Source organism: Mauremys mutica, chromosome 2, assembly GCF_020497125.1.
Source record: "Mauremys mutica isolate MM-2020 ecotype Southern chromosome 2, ASM2049712v1, whole genome shotgun sequence".
NCBI lineage: Eukaryota > Metazoa > Chordata > Testudines > Geoemydidae > Mauremys > Mauremys mutica.
In genome coordinates this window covers 9,902,072-9,920,571 of record NC_059073.1, presented here as the reverse complement: position 1 = coordinate 9,920,571, position 18,500 = coordinate 9,902,072, and the positions used below count along the sequence as shown (strand labels likewise).

The 18,500-nt window shown below is 46.8% G+C and overlaps 1 protein-coding gene and 1 long non-coding RNA gene across 9 annotated transcripts in view; one reads left to right on the top strand and one right to left on the bottom strand.

Moving 5' to 3' along the window:
• TSNARE1 (t-SNARE domain containing 1) overlaps positions 1-3,016 on the bottom strand; it is a 673,885-nt gene extending 670,869 nt beyond the window's left edge. For 3 of the 8 annotated variants that reach the window (XM_045004919.1, XM_045004920.1, XM_045004922.1), the window contains exon 1: positions 2,946-3,007. The gene's annotated coding sequence lies outside the window, so the exon portion shown is untranslated. Of the gene's footprint in view, positions 1-2,945 lie in introns of all 8 variants that reach the window. The other 5 variants (XM_045004924.1, XM_045004925.1, XM_045004918.1 and 2 more) reach the window with 5 other exon arrangements.
• A 498-nt stretch (positions 3,017-3,514) lies between these two features.
• Positions 3,515-18,175, top strand: LOC123364888. Its single transcript, XR_006577326.1, has 4 exons — positions 3,515-3,981; positions 4,845-4,912; positions 11,482-11,569; positions 17,094-18,175. It is a non-coding gene; the product is annotated as an uncharacterized LOC123364888 (long non-coding RNA).
• The last annotated feature ends 325 nt before the right edge of the window (positions 18,176-18,500 follow it).

Genomic DNA, 18,500 nt, shown 5'->3' with positions numbered 1-18,500 from the left:
ATCATCCCAGCCAGGGCTTTGTCAAGCCAGGCCTTAAAAACCTCTAAAGAAGGTGATTCCACCACCTCCCTAGGTAACCCATTCCAGTGCTTCACCACCCTCCTAGTGAAAATTTTTTTCCTAATATCCAACCTAAACTTCCCCCACTGCAACTTGAGACCATTGCTCCTTGTTCTGTCATCTGCTACCACCAAGAACAGTCTAGATCCATCCTCTTTGGAACCCCCTTTCAGGTAGTTGAAAGCAGCGATCAAATCCCCCCCCTCATTCTTCTCTTCTACAGACTAAACAATCCCAGTTCCCTCAGCCTCTCCTCATAAATCATGTAATCATTTTTGTTGCCCACATAGCTTCACTTAAGTCAGTAGCGTCTGCCTAAACACAGAGTCTGCCCAGGCAGAGTAGCTTGCAGACTCAGAGCTCAAGATTGTACATAATATTTATACAGCACCCAAAAATTTGCTACACACTTTAGAGCCAATAAGAAGACATATGTCCTACAATCTCATTTCACACATGACGGAGTGAAGAGTGTAACATCAAGGGTTGCAGGGTTTCAGCAGTGCTAAGATCACCTGGCTGCAGTTACACGGAGCACAAGTCTCCCTGCTTCCATTAAAGCCACATTTTGGTTTTATTTACATTAACTCATTGCTTGTAGGTGGCGTGGAAGAACTGAGTTTTGGGGAGGGAATGATGAGAGACATTTATTGTTTCGTTAGCAGGCACAGGGAAGGCGTTCTGCATGTAGGTGTCATCGCTGAAGAAGTCAGAGCCAAGAGTGGGAGATGAAAACAAAGAGGACATCAAGGCTGGAGTCAGTGACTGAGCAGAGGAGAAATGCTACAAGATGAAAAGTCAGAGATGTAGGTTGGGGCTGAGTCATCATTAATCAACCCAATAAAAAGCTGAAGAGGTATAATATGCCACTCAATGACTGCCCTCATGACTAAGAAAAATACCAGCTTAATTAAAAGGGTCACTATCAGGGTAAATATATTTTTAAAGGATGAGTCTTACCCTTGTCACCACTAGCTGAAATGGGGGGGGGACATTTAAAATCTAGGTTGCTTTACAACATTTTGTCTTGACCACACAAACATATCCATGCCTACTGAACATTACACATGCAAGTAGTGACATAGTCACATACTTAAAAGTTAAGCACGTGCAAATATTGGGTTGCAAACACTGTAGACTATTTGAAATGCCAGGTGATGTTCTTTTTCTTAATTGCAAAAACATTTTTATTGTTTTAAAAAATATTTTTTATATATTTCATAAACCAAGACACAGGTTGGACCTATATTTCCTGACAGTGTCCCTTTAAATGTTTGATTCTGGTTGATATTTATACTATGAATCTAGTTTTATGTGCATTTAGACATTTAGAAATTTTAAAATATAGATACAGAAAAATCCTGCTTTATGATCTCTCAAGGGCAGTGTAGAAAGTGATGCTTTCTAAATCTGAAAAAAGTTGTAAGAAGTTTTGCTTGCTTTATTGGATTTTGATAGAGGTGTTGCTAGTAACACCTTCCTAGAGGTGATAAATACCATTTAAAAAACATGCCATGTAATACCAGGGAGTAGTCACCAGGAAAACAATCACCCTATCATATCCATGAGTGACGTAAGTGAGCAAAACCTTTTATTTAACAATGGTCAGAACTGACTATCATCCAAAGTTTCTATTTCAGAGAGAGGTTATGCACTATCCAAGTTTCACTGCATTAAAAAAAGCCTTAGCTTCACAGTGACATTTTCAGCTAGAGGGGGAAAATGTATCCATCTACTTAGGTGTACCGTGAAATGTTTCCCCCAAGCCACTTGAAAACCAAATCCTGTGGTTGCTATGCATGAAACGCTCTGATATGGAATTACATAGGGGAAGGAGAGTTCAGGTAACTGCCACTGTGCAAGATATACGTTCTCTGCAGACACACCCTAGGAGAAGTTCAGAGGAGAGCTCCACTGTGACACCTGCAGGCAGTTCTCTGGAGGGAGCACTCCAAGAGGAGAAGGGGTAAAATTGACACCTATGCGCCTCCCACTCCCTGGTGAGATGGGAGAGCTCAAACAGCTGGTATTCATTCACACACCCTCACAGTGAAATGCCTCAGGAGGAGTCCCATGAATGGGTCTGCAAAGGTCAGGCTGGTGGGCCAGCTCCCCTCTGCATGTCTCTTCCCCCTCATTATAGGGGGGACTAACAGGTGGAGATGAAGGGAAGCCACTAGATCCCAGACTCTCCTACTGGACAGATGCTCCAGAGGGAGCTCAGGTCTCTGATACATTCACCCTGCTTGTTTGCAGAAGGTTCCCTAGAGGGAGGCCAGGCTCAGGTACTGCAGAAATACAGATACCCTTAAAAGCGAGGAGCTCTGCTGCCAAGGGAGAGAATGACACTCCATGCCCCTGATCCACGCACCCTCCTCCTCTTTGCATGGGTCCTCCACCTACGCACCCCTTCTCTCCGCGGGGGGACCCCCAGATCCCAACCCCCCTCCCCCTTCTCTCCACGGGAGGACCCCCAGATCCCGACCCCCCTCCCCCTTCTCTCCGCGGGGGGACCCCCAGATCCCGACCCCCCTCCCCCTTCTCTCCGCGGGGGGACCCCCAGATCCCGACCCACCTCCCCCTTCTCTCCGCGGGGAACCCCACAGGCCCCGACCCACCTCCCCCTTCTCTCCGCGGAGGGACCCCCCGGATCCCGACCCCCCTCCCCCTTCTCTCCGCGGGGGGACCCCGCAGGCCCTGACCCACCTCCCCCTTCTCTCCGCGGGGGGAACCCCCCGGATCCCGACTCCCACATTCTCCTCTCTCTGCAGGGGGACCCCGCAGTTCCCCCGTCGGCAGGCGGGACCGCGCAGGCCCCGACCCACGCACCCCCCCTCTCTCCGCGGGGCCTCGAGGCCGGGCGCCCCCCGCCGCACGCAGCTCACCTGCAAGTGTGCGGGCAGCGCCGGGGAAAACCCAAACATCACGTGACCGCGCGACCGCCCCGCCCAACGGAGGCCGCCGCGACAACTACAACTCCCAGCGAGCAGCGCGCCAGGCGGGAAGGGGCGGGGCCTGAGTGAGTCCCGCCCCCCTGCGCCATCCCGGGGTAATGCCCCGCCCTGGCCTGGCGCTCCCCTCAGCCCCCACCTCCCTCGAGTCCCGGCCCCCTGCCTGGCTCTTCATTCCCTGGCCCCGATCCTGGCCCCCTGCTCCTGCCCTCCCGGCCCCGATCCTGGTTCAGTTCCTCCTCTCATTCCCAAACTAGCTGCCTGCCCCTCCCCTCCCCGATCCTGGCTCCCTGCCCCTCCCGGCCCCGATCCTGGCTCCCGGCCCCTGCCCTCCCGGCCCCGATTCTGGCTCCCTGCCCCTCCCCTCCTGGCCTGGCCCCGATCCTGGCTCCCTGCCCCTTCCCTCCCCCGATCCTGGCTGCCTGTCTCTCCCCTCCTGGCCCCGATCCTGGTTCAGATCCTCCTCTCATTCCCAAACTAGCTGCCTGCACCTCCCCGCCCTGATCCTGGCTCCCTGCCCCTCCCTTCCCCTTCTGGCCCTGATCCTGGTTCAGTTCCTCACCTCATTCCCATCCTGGCTCTCTGCCCTGCCCCTCCCCTCCCCTCCAGGCCCCAATCCTGGCTGCCTGCCCCTCCTCTCCCGGCCCCGATCCTGGTTCAGTTCCTCACCTCATTCCCATCCTGGCTGCTTGCCCCTCCCCTCAACCTTGGCCCCGGTCCCAGTCCCAATCCTGAGTTCTCATCCTCTCTGCACCTCCCATACTTGGGCCTAGTCCCGATCCTGCCCCCTTCATCCCTGGGCCCTGGCAATCCCCTAGTCCCCTCCTGGGCCCTTTTCCCTAAGCCTAGGGCTCCAGTTACCCACTCACCAAACACACACCCATGTAATGCCCTACCTGCTAGCTCCTCCCCTGGCCCCAGTCTTCTCCCAACCGGTCTGTGTGCTGCTGTTGCCCCACAGCCCTCCCAGGTCATGGCTAGGACACCCTCTAGACCAGGGGTTCTCAAACTGGGGGTTGGGACCTCTCATGGGGTCAGGAGGTTATTACATGGGGGCGGGGTCATGAGCTGTCAGGCTCCACCCCCAGGGCTTTGGAGGGCGGAAAAGGGGGTTGGGGATCAGAGGTGCAGGCTCTGGGCAGCGCTTATCTCAAGCAGCTCCCAGAAACAGTGACATGTCCTCCCTCCGGCTCCTACACGGAAGCGCGGCCAGGCAACTCTGTGCACTGCTCTGTCCGCAGGCCCCACCCCCACAGCTTCCATGTAGAGCCAGAAAGGGGGAAATACCGGCTGCTGCCTGGGAGCCACACGTCACAGAGGCTAGCTGGGAGCAGCGCTGCCAACCAGACACCTGGTCACCCTAGGTGGAGGGTTAATTTCCTCCCTTGAAAAGTGGTTTTACTGGCCTATGAAACCACTGAACATATATGATGGCCCTAAATCAAAACCAACCATTCTAGGCTCATAGAGGTGCATAAAGCAAACAGTTTGCATTAAAGAAGAAGAGTCAGTTCTGTTTTGATCATTGCAGGTGTTATGAGTTACTCATAATTCTTTGGGGAAGGGAATGTGCCTTCTTTTGTGTTTGCCTGTGCTTAGCACATGGATGCCACCAGAAACATCATAAAAATAAAATTAACTACATTATTATTAAAGTGCTGATGGTGTGCTCAGTTCTGTACAAAGCACAGTAAAACACAGCCCCAACTCCAAGGGCGTTTAAAATCTAAATGGCTTGACAATCCAATTCAGGCACACGATGCACTTGGTGACCCACGGAATAGCTTTGTCTTTGCTCATAACTGGATTTTTTGTTTGTTTGTTTTTTATTAGGTATGTGACAGCAGTTTTACTGAAGTGGGCTAGCACTGGATGGCTTCACGGAAGAAGTGAGTTATAAGGTGGGATTTTCTTGATAGGGCCTTTAAACGACATTTCATTTTAACAAGGAGTTGTCAAGCCTGCTGCTTTTTCAGCAATGTAATGCTGCCCCGATAGCCCTGCCAGAAAAGTTTTAAAAGGGCTGAGGGGCCACCTAAGCCTCCATAAACTTCAAGATATTACAGCGCCAAACCACAATCAGAGCTGTTGCCTTGATCTTTTGCTGCACTGATAAATCATTTATTGGTGCGGCCTTTGCAGAAAATCCCTGAGGGAAAAGGCCATAAAAATGCACTGATAACAAAATGCTGCTGTCCTGCTTGCCGTGTGCAAATGCCTCTGATCTGGTGGCACATTCTATTTTTTGCTGTTCTTTTTTTGTCCCACGGAAAGTACAGATTAAGGGCTTGTCTTCACATACAGGTGCAGCTGCGCCACTGTAGCACTTTAATGAAGACGCTGCTACCACGTCAACGGGAGAGCTTCTCTTGTCAGCATAGTCAATCCACCTCCCTGAGAGGCCGGAGCTGTGGCGACAGGAAATGCTCTCCCATCCACATAGTGCTGTCTACACAGGGAGTTAGGTCAGTATAACTACATCACTCTGGGGCGGGGGATTTTTCATACCCCTGAGCAACGTAGTTATACTGCTATAGGTCTGTAACGTAGACCTGATCTAAGATCAAAAAAGGAATGTGCAAAATTCAAGACTGTCTAGTGATTTTCAAAACGGATAGTGTTTACTTCCAGTTGAGCCCTGTGAGAATAAATAAATAAAAAAGTGCTAGTGTAAGTGTGCGCGTACCAGTAAATGACACAGTCCCTACATAAGATACAACAGACAGTGGGTTCTAGAGGAGAGGAAGTAGGAGGGTTAGAGGAGGATGATAATAACGTGATTTGCTTTGGATTGCAGTGTGTGCATCTTGCTGGTTCTGAGTGTGAAATAATGCTAGTATATCAATACTTGGGTTAATGAATAATACAGTACTAATACTCTGTATATTTCTACAGCACTTTTCCAGGGATCTAAAAGTGCTTTGGGTGCATTATCCCTGGTCCTTGTTATTACCAATACTTACTTATCTATTATTGTTTTCCAAGAGGAGTCAAGGGCCTTTGGCATATTGTAGGTGAAGGCCCTTTATGGGGAGCAACAAGAGACCACAAAGTGTCGAAACCGGTACATTTATTGAAGGGGGATAAAAAACAGAATGAACAGCTGATTAGTTTCATTCACTTGTTTGAGAATCATCCTGTCTGGACTACAGAGACTGAGACCCGTGATGTGATTGCTTATTTGAGGAGGCAGAGAACTGCATTTCTTTAATGCTAGATTAAGTAGCAGTGACAAGACGGTGGATACTAAGATAAAATAGTCTGTGTTTGCCAACCGGAGAGCATTGCACAACTGCATCAACTCTCCAAAAAGCAGGCAGAGGATGGATTCAGAGTGGTGACACAGCAATCCTGATGGATGTCTCTGCAGTCAGCAAAAGACAAATCTGCCAAACCCAAGGGTTTAAATATCAGAAGAGAAAGCAGAGTTAGAAATTCAGATTTATTTCCAGCATGGAATACACACAAACCGTATTCCCAGTGTATGTAGTCCTATATGGTACCACAAGCAAGCCGTACAGGGTCTTGAAATATACAGCAAAATACCACAGCTTGGGGATGGTTGTTCTGTTTCTGATTTACAAAGAGCTTCTTCAGACTTTGATTGCATTAACTTTCTTCCCAACAAGTGAACTGCCTCAGAAGTTGTGTTGGCCAGTTGTGTGACCCTGTTTAGAGTTTGCATATCATAGCTGTGCAGGAAGGATGCTCCTGTGGTTAAGGCATTAGGCTGGGACTCAGGACATTTGTAAGCAGCGGAATGGTACCGCTGTTTTGGGGAACTTTCCTGGCTTCTGTACTACCCCGGTGGAATCAGATATCAAAAGGATCTGAGTCCTCGCTCCAACTCCTTTTACCTGGATACCTGCCTGACCTTGAGAACTCCTCTTCCACTCTACCATGCTGCAATCCTTGTAACCCTGATAAAGCCGGGCCCAGGATTCCTGGGAGGCTTAACCCCCGTCTTGTCATGGTCACTTAGTGCAGGGGCTAGGGTGTCCCCACTCCAGGATATTGTCCGCTCACCAGCCATTTCCCTGACCCCATCAATCACTACATTAAGTTTAAACCAAATACAATTTATTAAACAGCAACTGTAAGAAGAATATGGGGGGGAATGGAAAAGATTAAAGGAATGAGGGCCTTCCGTGGGCCTGCAGTCTTTGCAGCAGTCTTTGCAACTTCAGAAAAGTTCCCAGCCTATTCCTCACATGTCCCAGGCCTCCCTCCGAGGCCCTGGCTGTGCTGCAGTGATACCTGCTCTGGTGGGAGGACCCTTCTCCCCAGCACTGACCTTCCCATTGGGTTTGCGTCCCCACCTCCAAGTCCAGACTTCAAGGCATCTTGTCTGGCAACATCTCCCTACACTGAGCCCTCTGCTCAGGGTCTCATCTCACTCTCCCCAGCCGTTCACCATGCTCAGCTGTAGTGTTAGCGGGCATCCACTATCCCAGCTCTGGCCCCACTGCTCCCCTCTGCAGCTCAGCCCTGGCTCATCATCAGCGCAGCTGGTCTGTGCTGCTCCAGCTCCTGGCTACTCCAGCTCCCCAGCTCTGCTCCCTATGGCTCAGTTCTGCTGCTCTGCCGCCCGCTCAGCTCTGCCTTCTGGGCTGCTTCTCTGGCCCCTCTTTCTGGCCCACGGCTCTCTCCCCAGTTCAGCTCATGTTACCCGGGGTTCCTTCAACCCAAAGCTCTTGGTAACTTTTACTCTGTGCGAGGTGGTGTCAGGAAACAAATCAGGGGAGACGCGGCCGTCAGACACATTCCTGAGGGCACATAGATAAGCTTCCTGTTCCTCTAAAATGTGTGCATCAGCAGCTTCAACACAATTCTTATCAGGAAGGACGCAGGGTTAAGCTGCCCTTTCTGTGGCACCCAAAAGCCCCTCCCCTCCTGCCTTGGTTAACCTAAGGCTGCAGCATGGCCACTTTACGGCCTGCTGACCTGGCTGCTTTTGTTACCCGAAGAACCCCGGGTAACACTTTTAGCAATAAGCAATAATGCTTTCAGGCACTTTACTGGTTTGCCAAATTCTCCCTGTACACTCAGCCTGCTGCTCTCCCCTTAGCTCTGCTTTACTCTGGCTCAGGCAGCTCCACTTCACACTCAGGATGGGTTGCAGGCTCTTGATTCCCCCATTGGCCTGCCTGCCTTGTCAATCCAGCTGACTTGGAGCATTTCTGAACTGTCAGTCTCAGGATCATGATTTCTCTTCAGCCCTTACCCCTTTCTCCTGATATTGACACCCCCTTATCCATTCAAGTCCAATTCTAGCTCTGCCACAGACTTTGGTGAGAGTTTGGGCAGGTTGCTGAAATCTCTGTGTCTCATTTCCTCACCTGCAATATGGTGGCAATACTACTTCCTTAGTCTATTTTGTCCATTGAGGCTGCATGCCCTTTGGGGCAGAGACTCATGAGTTCCTACAGCTCCTAGCACAGTGGAACCTCAGTCTTGGTTGGGGACTCTGGTGTTACCCTGGATTTGAAGGGTGTGTGTACCCCAGAATGTGATTAAGCCAATTGCAACCATATGTGCATTCAGCCACCATGAATTAATAAACTAGAACACCACATAGTTAAGGGTTAAATAAGAAGCAGGCTCTTAGAGGCAAGGTCAAAATCTAGCAGGCAGTTTCTGCTAATCTGAATGGAGGAGGGGAAGGAAAGTAAATAAATGAGATTGAAGTTGATAAATGGATGAAAGACTTTGAGTCCAAGTGCCTCTGATATTAGAAGTTTATTGACAGTTAGGATCCAGTAGGGGTCATTATGACCTATTTTTTTTTTTATTTAATGGAGATATCCTATCTCCAAGAACTGGAAGGGACCTTGAAAGGCTATTGAGTCCAGCCCCCTGCCTTCACTAGCAGGACCAAGTACTGATTTTTGCCCCAGATCCCTAAGTGGCCCCCTCAAGGATTGAACTCACAACCCTGGGTTTAGTAGGCCAATGCTCAAACCACTGAGATATCCCTCCCTCCACCTGGACCTACTGGTGAGCTGGAGCCGGTTCCCACTGGTTCGTGGGAACTGGTTGCTAAATTTAGAAGCCCGTTTAGAACCTTCATAACCTGGCGGGACAACCGGTTTGAAAAGAGCTTTTAAATTTAACAAAAGCTCTAGCAGCTCCCTGCTCTTCCCCCAGCCCCAGCTCACCTCACTCCACCTCTGCCTCCTCTTCTGAATGCTCCTCCAGCTTCTCCTCCCCCTCCCCACCTTCCCGCGAATCAGCTGTTCGTGCGGGAAGCCTGGGAGGGCTGAGAAGGAAGCAGCGGCTTCCCCCAGGTGAGCTGGGGCGGGGGCGCAAGCGGGAGGAGGGCTCCAGGCTCCGCAGGGCTCCGGCCTGGCCCCCAAAGGCGCGGCTCCTGCCCGGCTCCCGGGGTCCGGCCCCGACCTCGGCCGGGCGGCATGGCTCCTGCCCGGCTCCCGGGGTCCGGCCCCGACCTCGGCCGGGTGGCGCGGCTCCTGCCCGGCTCCTGGGGTCCGGCCCTGACCTCGGCCGGGTGGCGCGGCTCCGGCCCAGCTCCTGGGCCCGGTCCCGGCCCCGGCCGAGCGCCCAGGCTCCGGCCAAGCAGCTCCGGTCCCAGCCCGGCCCCCACCTCCAGGCAGCGCGGTAGGGGGGCAGGGAGTAGGGAGGGGCGTTGGGGGGTGGATTAGTTTCGGGGCGGTCAGAGGGCAGGGAACAGGGGGATTGAATGGGGGCAATGGTCCTGGGGGGCAGTCAGGAAGGAGCAGGGGTTGGATGGGGTGGTGGGGGGCAGTCAGGGGTAGGGATTCCAGGGACAATTAGGGGACAGAGAGAAGGGGTGGTTGGATGGGGCAGGGGTCCTGGGCGGGTGCTGTCAAGGAACGTGGGGGGTTGGATGGGGCAGGAGTCCCGGGGGGGGCATGACCCCCTCATGGGGTGAGGAGGAGGGAACCGGTTGTTAATATTTTGGCAGCTCATCACTGTGTGGACCTATGTGTTTTATAGAAGATAGTTATAAAATACAATGTACTTTGAAGCAGTCATAGAATAGAATCATAGACTATCAGGGTTGGAAGGGACCTCTGAAGCCATCTTGAGATACATTTTTATTCACAACTTTTCTCCCCAGCGGGTGAGCAACTGGCCACTGCGTACCTGCTGTTAACTACTCAATACTGTTCCAGAGTTTAGGTAAATATCTGGGATGTTCTAAACCCATTGCTTATGTCTGTGTGTGCTTAAATCTAATAAACTGCAGTTACACAAGAGCATGCTTACTTGCATTAATCCTTGATCAGATGGAGTTGCTGTGTTTCCACTGATTTATTCCTGACACTATGTGAAGTGAAATAATTAAGTTACCTCTATTGGGGGTTCTGAAAACCCTGGGTAACACTACATGCTAATTTGTGAAGATGAGTGATCACCACATCAAAATATTGCCTGCCTAAGGGTCAGACATTTTGAAAAGCTACATGTTTTTTCCACACAATTTCTGGACGTCCTCCCAGGTGTCGTTCTTTTATTAATAGAGTGCTCTCATTTTGCTGAGGTGAGGGCTGTTTTAGTAACGTTCCAGGAACCACAAAGACCATGCCCCGTTTGTAAATACTGGAAGCAGCTTGCCTTTGCCGTTTGGTCGTCATTAATACAGAAGCATGGGCTACAAAGACTACAGATCCGAGTGTACAATTCTGCAACTTGTTGCAGGTGGCCTTCTGCTTGGCTCAAGTTTGAGTATTGCATTGATGTTTGAGTCTCTCTGCAGGTGAAACCTCTGTTATGAAGAGGAAGGCAGCTATGTGCCCCAGTCCAGATCTCCGTGGGCTGCAGCTACAACCTGGAGGCTGGGCCTTGGCAGCCTTCCTGCCAATGGCATCAGATTCCAAAAGTCTATGAGGGGAATAGGTTTAAACAGCTTTGTCTACATTCTGCGTGTAGCTGTGTTGAGTGTTGCAATAACAGCAGCAGCAACAACAACAAAAACAACCCAATAATCAACATGCAACCATAAGAGGAAAAACTAAACTGGACACAAATTAAGTAATACTTTGCTAATATATGTGCCAAGAAATTCATTGAACAAATCATTCTCTCCCACATTGTAAGGTTTGCATTAATGGTTGCTGCCTGTCCTAAAATTGCAAGAAAGTCATGAGATGAGATCTGCACTCCTGCAAAAGAGAAGGGTCTGTTAAGGCCATGAAAGCTCTATCAGGCACTTCGCATTCAGTGGAGTATGCGTACACTTGTAAAGATAATTAGGAGCTATCATTTGTGATAAGCCATGCTAGCAGTTAAAGGAATTCGTATACAGGCTGCATTGGTAAACAACTGGACTATAAAAAAAATAAAAGAAATTGAAATTTAGGACAACACCCCAAGTTTATGGGAGTTTAGATGGTCTCCGGCTCTCTCAAAACCAGAAGCTGTTTTTCTCTTTGCAAGTTGTTTGCAAACTAGTCTTGATGTCTGTTTGTTATTTCTATTATGGTGATAGCTAAGAATTCCAGTCATGGATCAAGGTACGAAGACAATAAACCCTATTCCAGAGATCTTACAGTTTACGGGCAGACATGATGCAACAGGTGGGTCAAACAGACACACCCATGGCAGTGGATGTGTAGACCATGAGGGAGTTGTTTGCTTATTTAAAATGTGTTGAAATGCAAATTGAGAGCACACGTTTTGGCCTAAAGTTTAAGCTTCATATTAGCTAAAGTTAGGTTTGTTAGCATGAGTGAACAGAGGTATTAATAGAAGTAACTCAAGGCATAATCTTGGATCACGTAGTAAATATATTTTGTTTTAACTGGGTTTAACAGGTGTTGTACAGCGATTTTTGGAAGTTTTGGAATATTGGTAATGGCAGAATTTGCATTGATGTAAATGATAATTAGAAGGATGTTTGATATTAATAGTAAAAAGATATTTGGCTTTGGGGGTATGGAAGATTAAATATGGTAGCAGAAGAATAGTTATGGTAAAAAGGTAGATTTAATATTGATTGGCTTATTATAATTTACTATAAATGGGGTAGCTCTAAATGTATGGGGCGCTCCATACACCATCAAACACGGCTTAAAGGAAGGATCCTACACCCGTTCCTTCAGGGATGATCGCCCCTTGGCATTATTACATCTTTGTAATGTTATATAAATGTAGAGTTAAGTTGTTATACTGTAGTGGTTTTGTGCACGCTTGCTTTAGTTTGATCATATAATAACATTTTGAATTTCATCCCTCATTGTACCACTCATGGTTCTTAAACCGAATTAAGTAAATCACCTGTAGCCGAATCAAGGACTGAACCTTGGGCTGACATTATTTTTAAATTTTGCATCTAATCATATGAATGGGAATATCTAAATCAAAGGTCACAGATGGAAAGGCTAAGGGCTAAGAATAGCAGAAGATTCAGCTCACCACTTGCCTAACCAGTGCCTGACAGTAGGGATCAAGAGCCATCTAGACGTAGGTCTTAAGGAAGGATTCTGCCAATGTACTAGTTATGCATAAGTTCTCATTCAATAGTTTGAGCAATAATGAATTTGCAAAAGTGTCCACTTCAACAATTCACTCTTATTTTTACGCCACGCAGTATTGTTTCTGTTCCTTGAATAGGTGACACATTTTAAAGAGAATAAAATAAAATAGGAGATAACAAATCCTTTGTTCACTTTCCATTGTGAATTTTAACATAAATCATCAATCTTGCTAAAACTATTGAGACTCATGAACATTTTCTCAGATAGCCGGCAGCCATGTGAATACCTATAATAGGAGCCCACAAATAATGCTGGTGTAAGCAGAGGCTGAATGATCTCTCCCCTGACAGCTAGCAAGGGAGGGGGAAAGACTTCAGAAGCAAATTGTATTTACATGAACATACCTACTCTGTGCAGGTATCCAGCAGATAGAACTGTGTTGCCCAAAGTGATCAACTTTGGCTGGTGTTGGGTTAACAAATCACTTTAATACTGAATGCAGGGGTAGTGAAATGTTGCTATCAATGTTGTTGTCTTTATTGTACAAGTAAAGGGGAGCAGAACTGTGCTTAGCCTGTCCTGATTGAGGGGGTCACCCTCAGCTGAAAGAAACCCGCTAAGCCAGGGGCTCAACTGCCAGACCCCTATGAAAGTAAGAGGGGAAGGGGACAGGTGTCCCTGAAGGAGGTATGGACTCTACCTAAGGGTTCCCAATCTGGTTTAACCTGCCCCTCCCCACTGTTCAAAGATAGAGCTAAATAGGCTCCATTAGAAGTCTTTTGTTAAGTGCTCAGGAGAGCTGAAATCACTTGTGGTGGGACCGCATTTCTGTCTAGCCTGCTTCTGGTTCCCCCATTAAGAGCTTGCAGTCACTAAGAGTTGGGTGGGACCTCAAGAGACTGACCTGCAGAGGTCACAGCAGAGAGGCAGATGGCCGCAGAAGGTGATCAACAAGTGACTAGCGGGCAACCAGCCAGAGAAAGTGCTCAGATGGCGGAGCAAGCAAGATGCCTTCTTTCCCCTCACCCTGGGTAGGAGGTGAACTCACACAGATGCACCTCTGAACCCTGGCTCCTTATTGACCAAGGACAATCACTGTGAGTGGGGTGTGGTGAGGGAGCAGAGAGGAGCACAGTAAAGGAACATTTGGTGGAAGAACTTAAGATCATGAGGCAGAAAACACTTCCCTATGCACTCTGAGGTGGGCGTCCTGCTCAGAGTTTTGTAATTATGAATCCTGCTTGCAGTATTTTCCCTAATTAATGTCAGGTGACTTCCCTCCTTTCATTAAAAGTTTCTTTTCTACACTCAGACTCTGTGCTTGCGAGGGGGGAAGTATTGCCTCTTAGAGGCGCCCAGGGAGTTGTGTGGGTGAGTAATTTTCCCAGGTCACTGGGTGGAAGCTCAAGCCGGTTTTGTGTTGTATTGTTGAAAAGGAATCACTAGATACTGAACCCGGACCTGGTTGCTGTTGACTTCACCTGGCAGAAGAGTTATACTGGCATGAAACTGGCCTGTGTATTTTCAGTTATGATTATAAATCTTTTTTTCCTTATTCAACCAGCTCATTATGTGTTTGCAATAACTACTACTCATTCATCCCATTCTCAAAAAAGGTGCCACAAATGTCCTGAACATTCAGTTGTTGATAATATGCATGAATTTGAAGGCTGATGTTAAGACAGTTTCAGTCACCCTAATTCTGCGTCAGCAGCAGCTCATTGCAATGATGGGGGTATGTATAGGGCATATTTTTCAAAAGTGTCTTAGGAGCACATGTCCCATTTTCAAAAGTAACTTAGGCACATAGGAGACTTTCAGTGAGACTTATGCTTCTATGTCGTGAGTCACTTTTGAATGATTTAAACTCCTCTTAGGGCTTATTTATATGAACTTTTAGTTCATGGCAAGCTGGGTTATGAATTTACCCTGCACTAGCCTGCCATGGACTAACTGTCTGTGTGAACCCTGCTGATACAGCAATGTTAATGTGCTTTGATTTAGTCCTGTTTGAAATGAGACTAGATCTGAGTGTATTAATGAACTGCTAATGCAGGGTCCACATGGACAATTAAACAGTGGCACACTTGGGGTACCCTTGCACCCCAGCTTGTCACAAATGTAATCTTCATGGATACAAACCCTAAGTCTTGGTCTGAGAAGGTGCAATTCTTTTGAAGTTAAAGTTGTCACATCTGTTTATAGGACCGGAGAGAGGTAGAGTTCCTTTGTACCCTGACTTCTCTCTTCTATGCTATGTGAAGAGGAGAATTCATGCAACAGAGTGCCTAAATTTAAATAACTCCAGGAAAGGAACATCCACCCTGTCCCTTTGGGAGGCTGTTCTACATTCCAACTGACCATATCTTTAGGAGCTTCTTTCTGATGTTCAAACTAGATTTTACCTTGGCTCAGTTCCATCCCATTACTTTTAGTAATCACTTTATGAACCACCTTAAATAATAATCCTTTAGTGGTGATGCTCTCCAAATATTTATGGAGGGGTTCTCGTATTCTCCCATAGTTTTCTTTTAGCTGATCTGTGTTCATTCTGTTCCTCTAGCCACTCCTCACAGTTCAAGGTACCTCTTAGTCCTTAATTAGCCTTTGTTGCCTTACTAGAGCCTTTGTAATTTGTCTGTGTCCGTGGATGTGTTTCTGTTTGTTTCTGATCTTAAAGCAAATCATGCCCTCATGGGAAAAAAGTCTTTAGTATTTAATAGAAAATGATATCCCTGTGATGGACTAATATCTTATAGAATAATAAAGATTCTATCACGGCGATACAATTCTGTACATTGGTTTTAAAAAAAACTATTGAAAGGAGATAATTCAGTGTTAAATCCTATTGATTTTTTTTTAGTGTAATTGCTGTAGAACCCAATTGACTTCATCCCTATTAACTCTATAGGGCTTTTCCCTAAAGGCTGAGAACATAGCAAACCAGCTTGCCTCAACAGTATGTGGGTTTAGAGCGGCTTTGGTAGGTTACATCTTGCTTTGTGATCCCAAGATGGAATTTGCAATGTAAATATGAAGTACTAATAATTAATCTTCTGCTTTAGCTTGATTAGAAATGATGGTGGTATGTGTGAAAGGAGGAGCAACTAACTAAATCATTATAATGAAGCATTAGTGACCTCCAGTGTAACAGAGGCCACAATCACTATATCACCCTGGTATCCATCATATGAAAGCATACTTACCATATCCTTCTCAATAACTATGCAAAACAGACATGGCAAACAAGATTCTTTTGTAGCCAAGGAGGAGGAGATGTCAGAAAAGCTTCCATTTTATGGGCAAATCTAGGGGTGTGGAGGATATATCTGTAGATGTGATATATCTTGATTTTAGTATAAGGCTTTTGACACGGTCACCACATCACATAGGGAAATGTGATCTAAATGAAATTATGTAAGCAAAGAGTAGTTATCGATGGATTGCTGTCAAAATGGGAGGGGTGTCTAGTGAGGGCTCCCCATGGTCTGTCCTGGGTCCGGTACTGTTCAATAATTTCACTAATGATTTGAATAATGGAGTGGAGAGTATGCTTATCAAGTTTGCAGATGACTCCAAGCTGGGACAGGTTCCTAGTATTTTGAAGGACAGGATGCGAATTCAAAATGATCTTGACAAATTGGAGAACTGGTCTGAAATCAGCAAAGTGAAATTCAGTAAAGGCAAAATACTTCACTTAAGAAGGAGAAATCAAATGCACAACTGAAAATGGGGAATAACTGGCTAGACAGTAGTGCCGCTAAAAAGAATCTGGGGTTTATACTGGATCACAAATTGAATATGAGTCAACAGTGTGATGCAGTTATGAAAAGGCTAATATTCTGGGGTGTATTAACAAGAGTGTAATTGTCCAGCTGAAACACAGCACTGGTGAAGTCTCAGCTGGAGTAGCGTGTTTATTTCTGGGTGTCTCACTTTAAGAAATATGTGGACAAACTGGAGAGCATCCAGAGGAGAGCAACAAAAATAATGGAAAGATTTAGAAAACCTGACCTACGAGGAAAGGTTAAAAAATGGCATATTTAGTCTTGAGCAAAGACGACTGTGGGGGCACCTGATAACAGTCTTCAAATATGTTAAGTGCTATTATAAAGGGGACGGTGATCAATTGTTCTCCATGTCCATTGAAGGTAGGACAAGAAGTAATGGGCTTAATCTGCAGCAAGGGAGATTTAGGATAGATACGAGGAGAAGCTTTCTAACTTGAAGGGTAGTTAAGCTCTGGAATAGGCTTCCAGGAGAGGTTGTCGAATCCTTGTCATTGGAGGTTTTTAAGAACAGGGTCTGGGTATACTTGGTCCTGCCTCAGTGCAGGGGCCTGGACTTGATGACCTTTCAAGGTTCCTTTCAGCCTGGCAGTCCAATGATTCCATGAAATGCAGCTGGGGAAGCAGGTAAAGAGCAACATGTAGTAAATAGATTGACCTGAAGGAGACAGCAGCTTTGGGTCTTAAATACATGCTTCTGGCGAGTGGTGTACCGAGGACACATCAGATCTTCTGCACCAAATCCATCAGACTCCTAATACAATTGCAACAAGAAACCATAAGCAAAGCTGTCAAAGCTACTTCCTCCAATCAAATATTTTGTTATTTCCTAATAGGACAGGTTGTTTCTGGAGTGTAACTACAGCTCTTAAGAGAGATTGGCAACTGTTCATCTAATGAACGGGACTGATCCTACTCTCAGTGAAGTCAACTGGAAGACAACGGGGCCAAATCTTTCCACTGCTGGCACCAGAGCATCCTGCACTGCAGCTCCTCTCATCTGTCTGCCTGACCAACTCTCAGTTTCTTTGCAAATATCAGCAGAAATGGTTCTCCTTGCTTCTGCCTCTGTATTTCTGCCTCCATCTGCTAGTATTTATTAACATGATAGTTGTATTATTTACAGCAGTTCTGTAATGCACTTTTGGATACAGTTTGAACGAAGGATGCTACCTCAAACAGAGGTATTTTGTAACTTAACGTTTCGATTCTGGACTTAATTGGCCAATGGCAAAATTAGAAAACTACATTTACTTTGATAACAAAGGCTGTTTTTCAGTCAAATTGCTTACATACCAAATGCTGAATTGCAAGGAATATTGGCGGACTACCTCTCCATTGCTTTGCAAATATCAGCAGAGGAAGCCAGTCTGAATGCACCTCTAAAGAAACACAAGTTTGGCTTTTACCTCTGAATTTTAGGGCTACATGGTAATGACCGGAGATTTCCTCAAAGAGTGCAACTCTGTTAGCTCATTGCAGCATATCTGTATCTTGTTGTTATGTGCAAGCAGTTTAATAAAACGTTATTACAGCAACAGTAAAGCCAGGCTAGAGAGCACTGAGCATTCCCCGAACAACCTTATTTCAGCCCATTTAAAGTCCAAAAGAGGTTTGGACCATGGCCCATCAAATCTTGACACAAAATAAATGTTTTCATCAAATGCTGCAATGGTATCAATACGTCCCATGGTAGTGATTAACTGGCAGGTATGATACGTCATGGGTAAGATTCACTGGCTATAGAGAGTTTGTATTCTGGCTGTGGGCCACGTTCAGATCTCAGTTACGCTGGGGAAAATCTGAATTAACTCCAGTGAAGTCAATACAGTTATCTCCAGATTTTCATCAGTGTCACTAAGTGCTGACCCTGCGTTTTTAGAAGTATTGTACTTGGTGAATTAGAAAAATAAACTTTGCATCCTGGGTAGTGATAAGTCAATCCTCTCATCAATAAAGCGTGTCCAATGCTCTAAGTGATCCTAGTGATCGGTTTTATTTATGAAAGCTGGAGAATTTAAATTGAACCTCCTCACCACTGTGGATAGGGATGACGAGTGGCAAATGAAATTAATGTTGACAGAGCTAAAGGAATGCATGCTGGGCACAACCGTCATAACGCAATGGAGAGCGAACAGAACTGAACTAAGGTGGTGGGGAGGAAAACTTTGGAGCAGACTTTGAAGTAAATAACGGACACTGGGGCAAATTCCACTCTCCATTGACTTCAGTGAGAAAAGAAT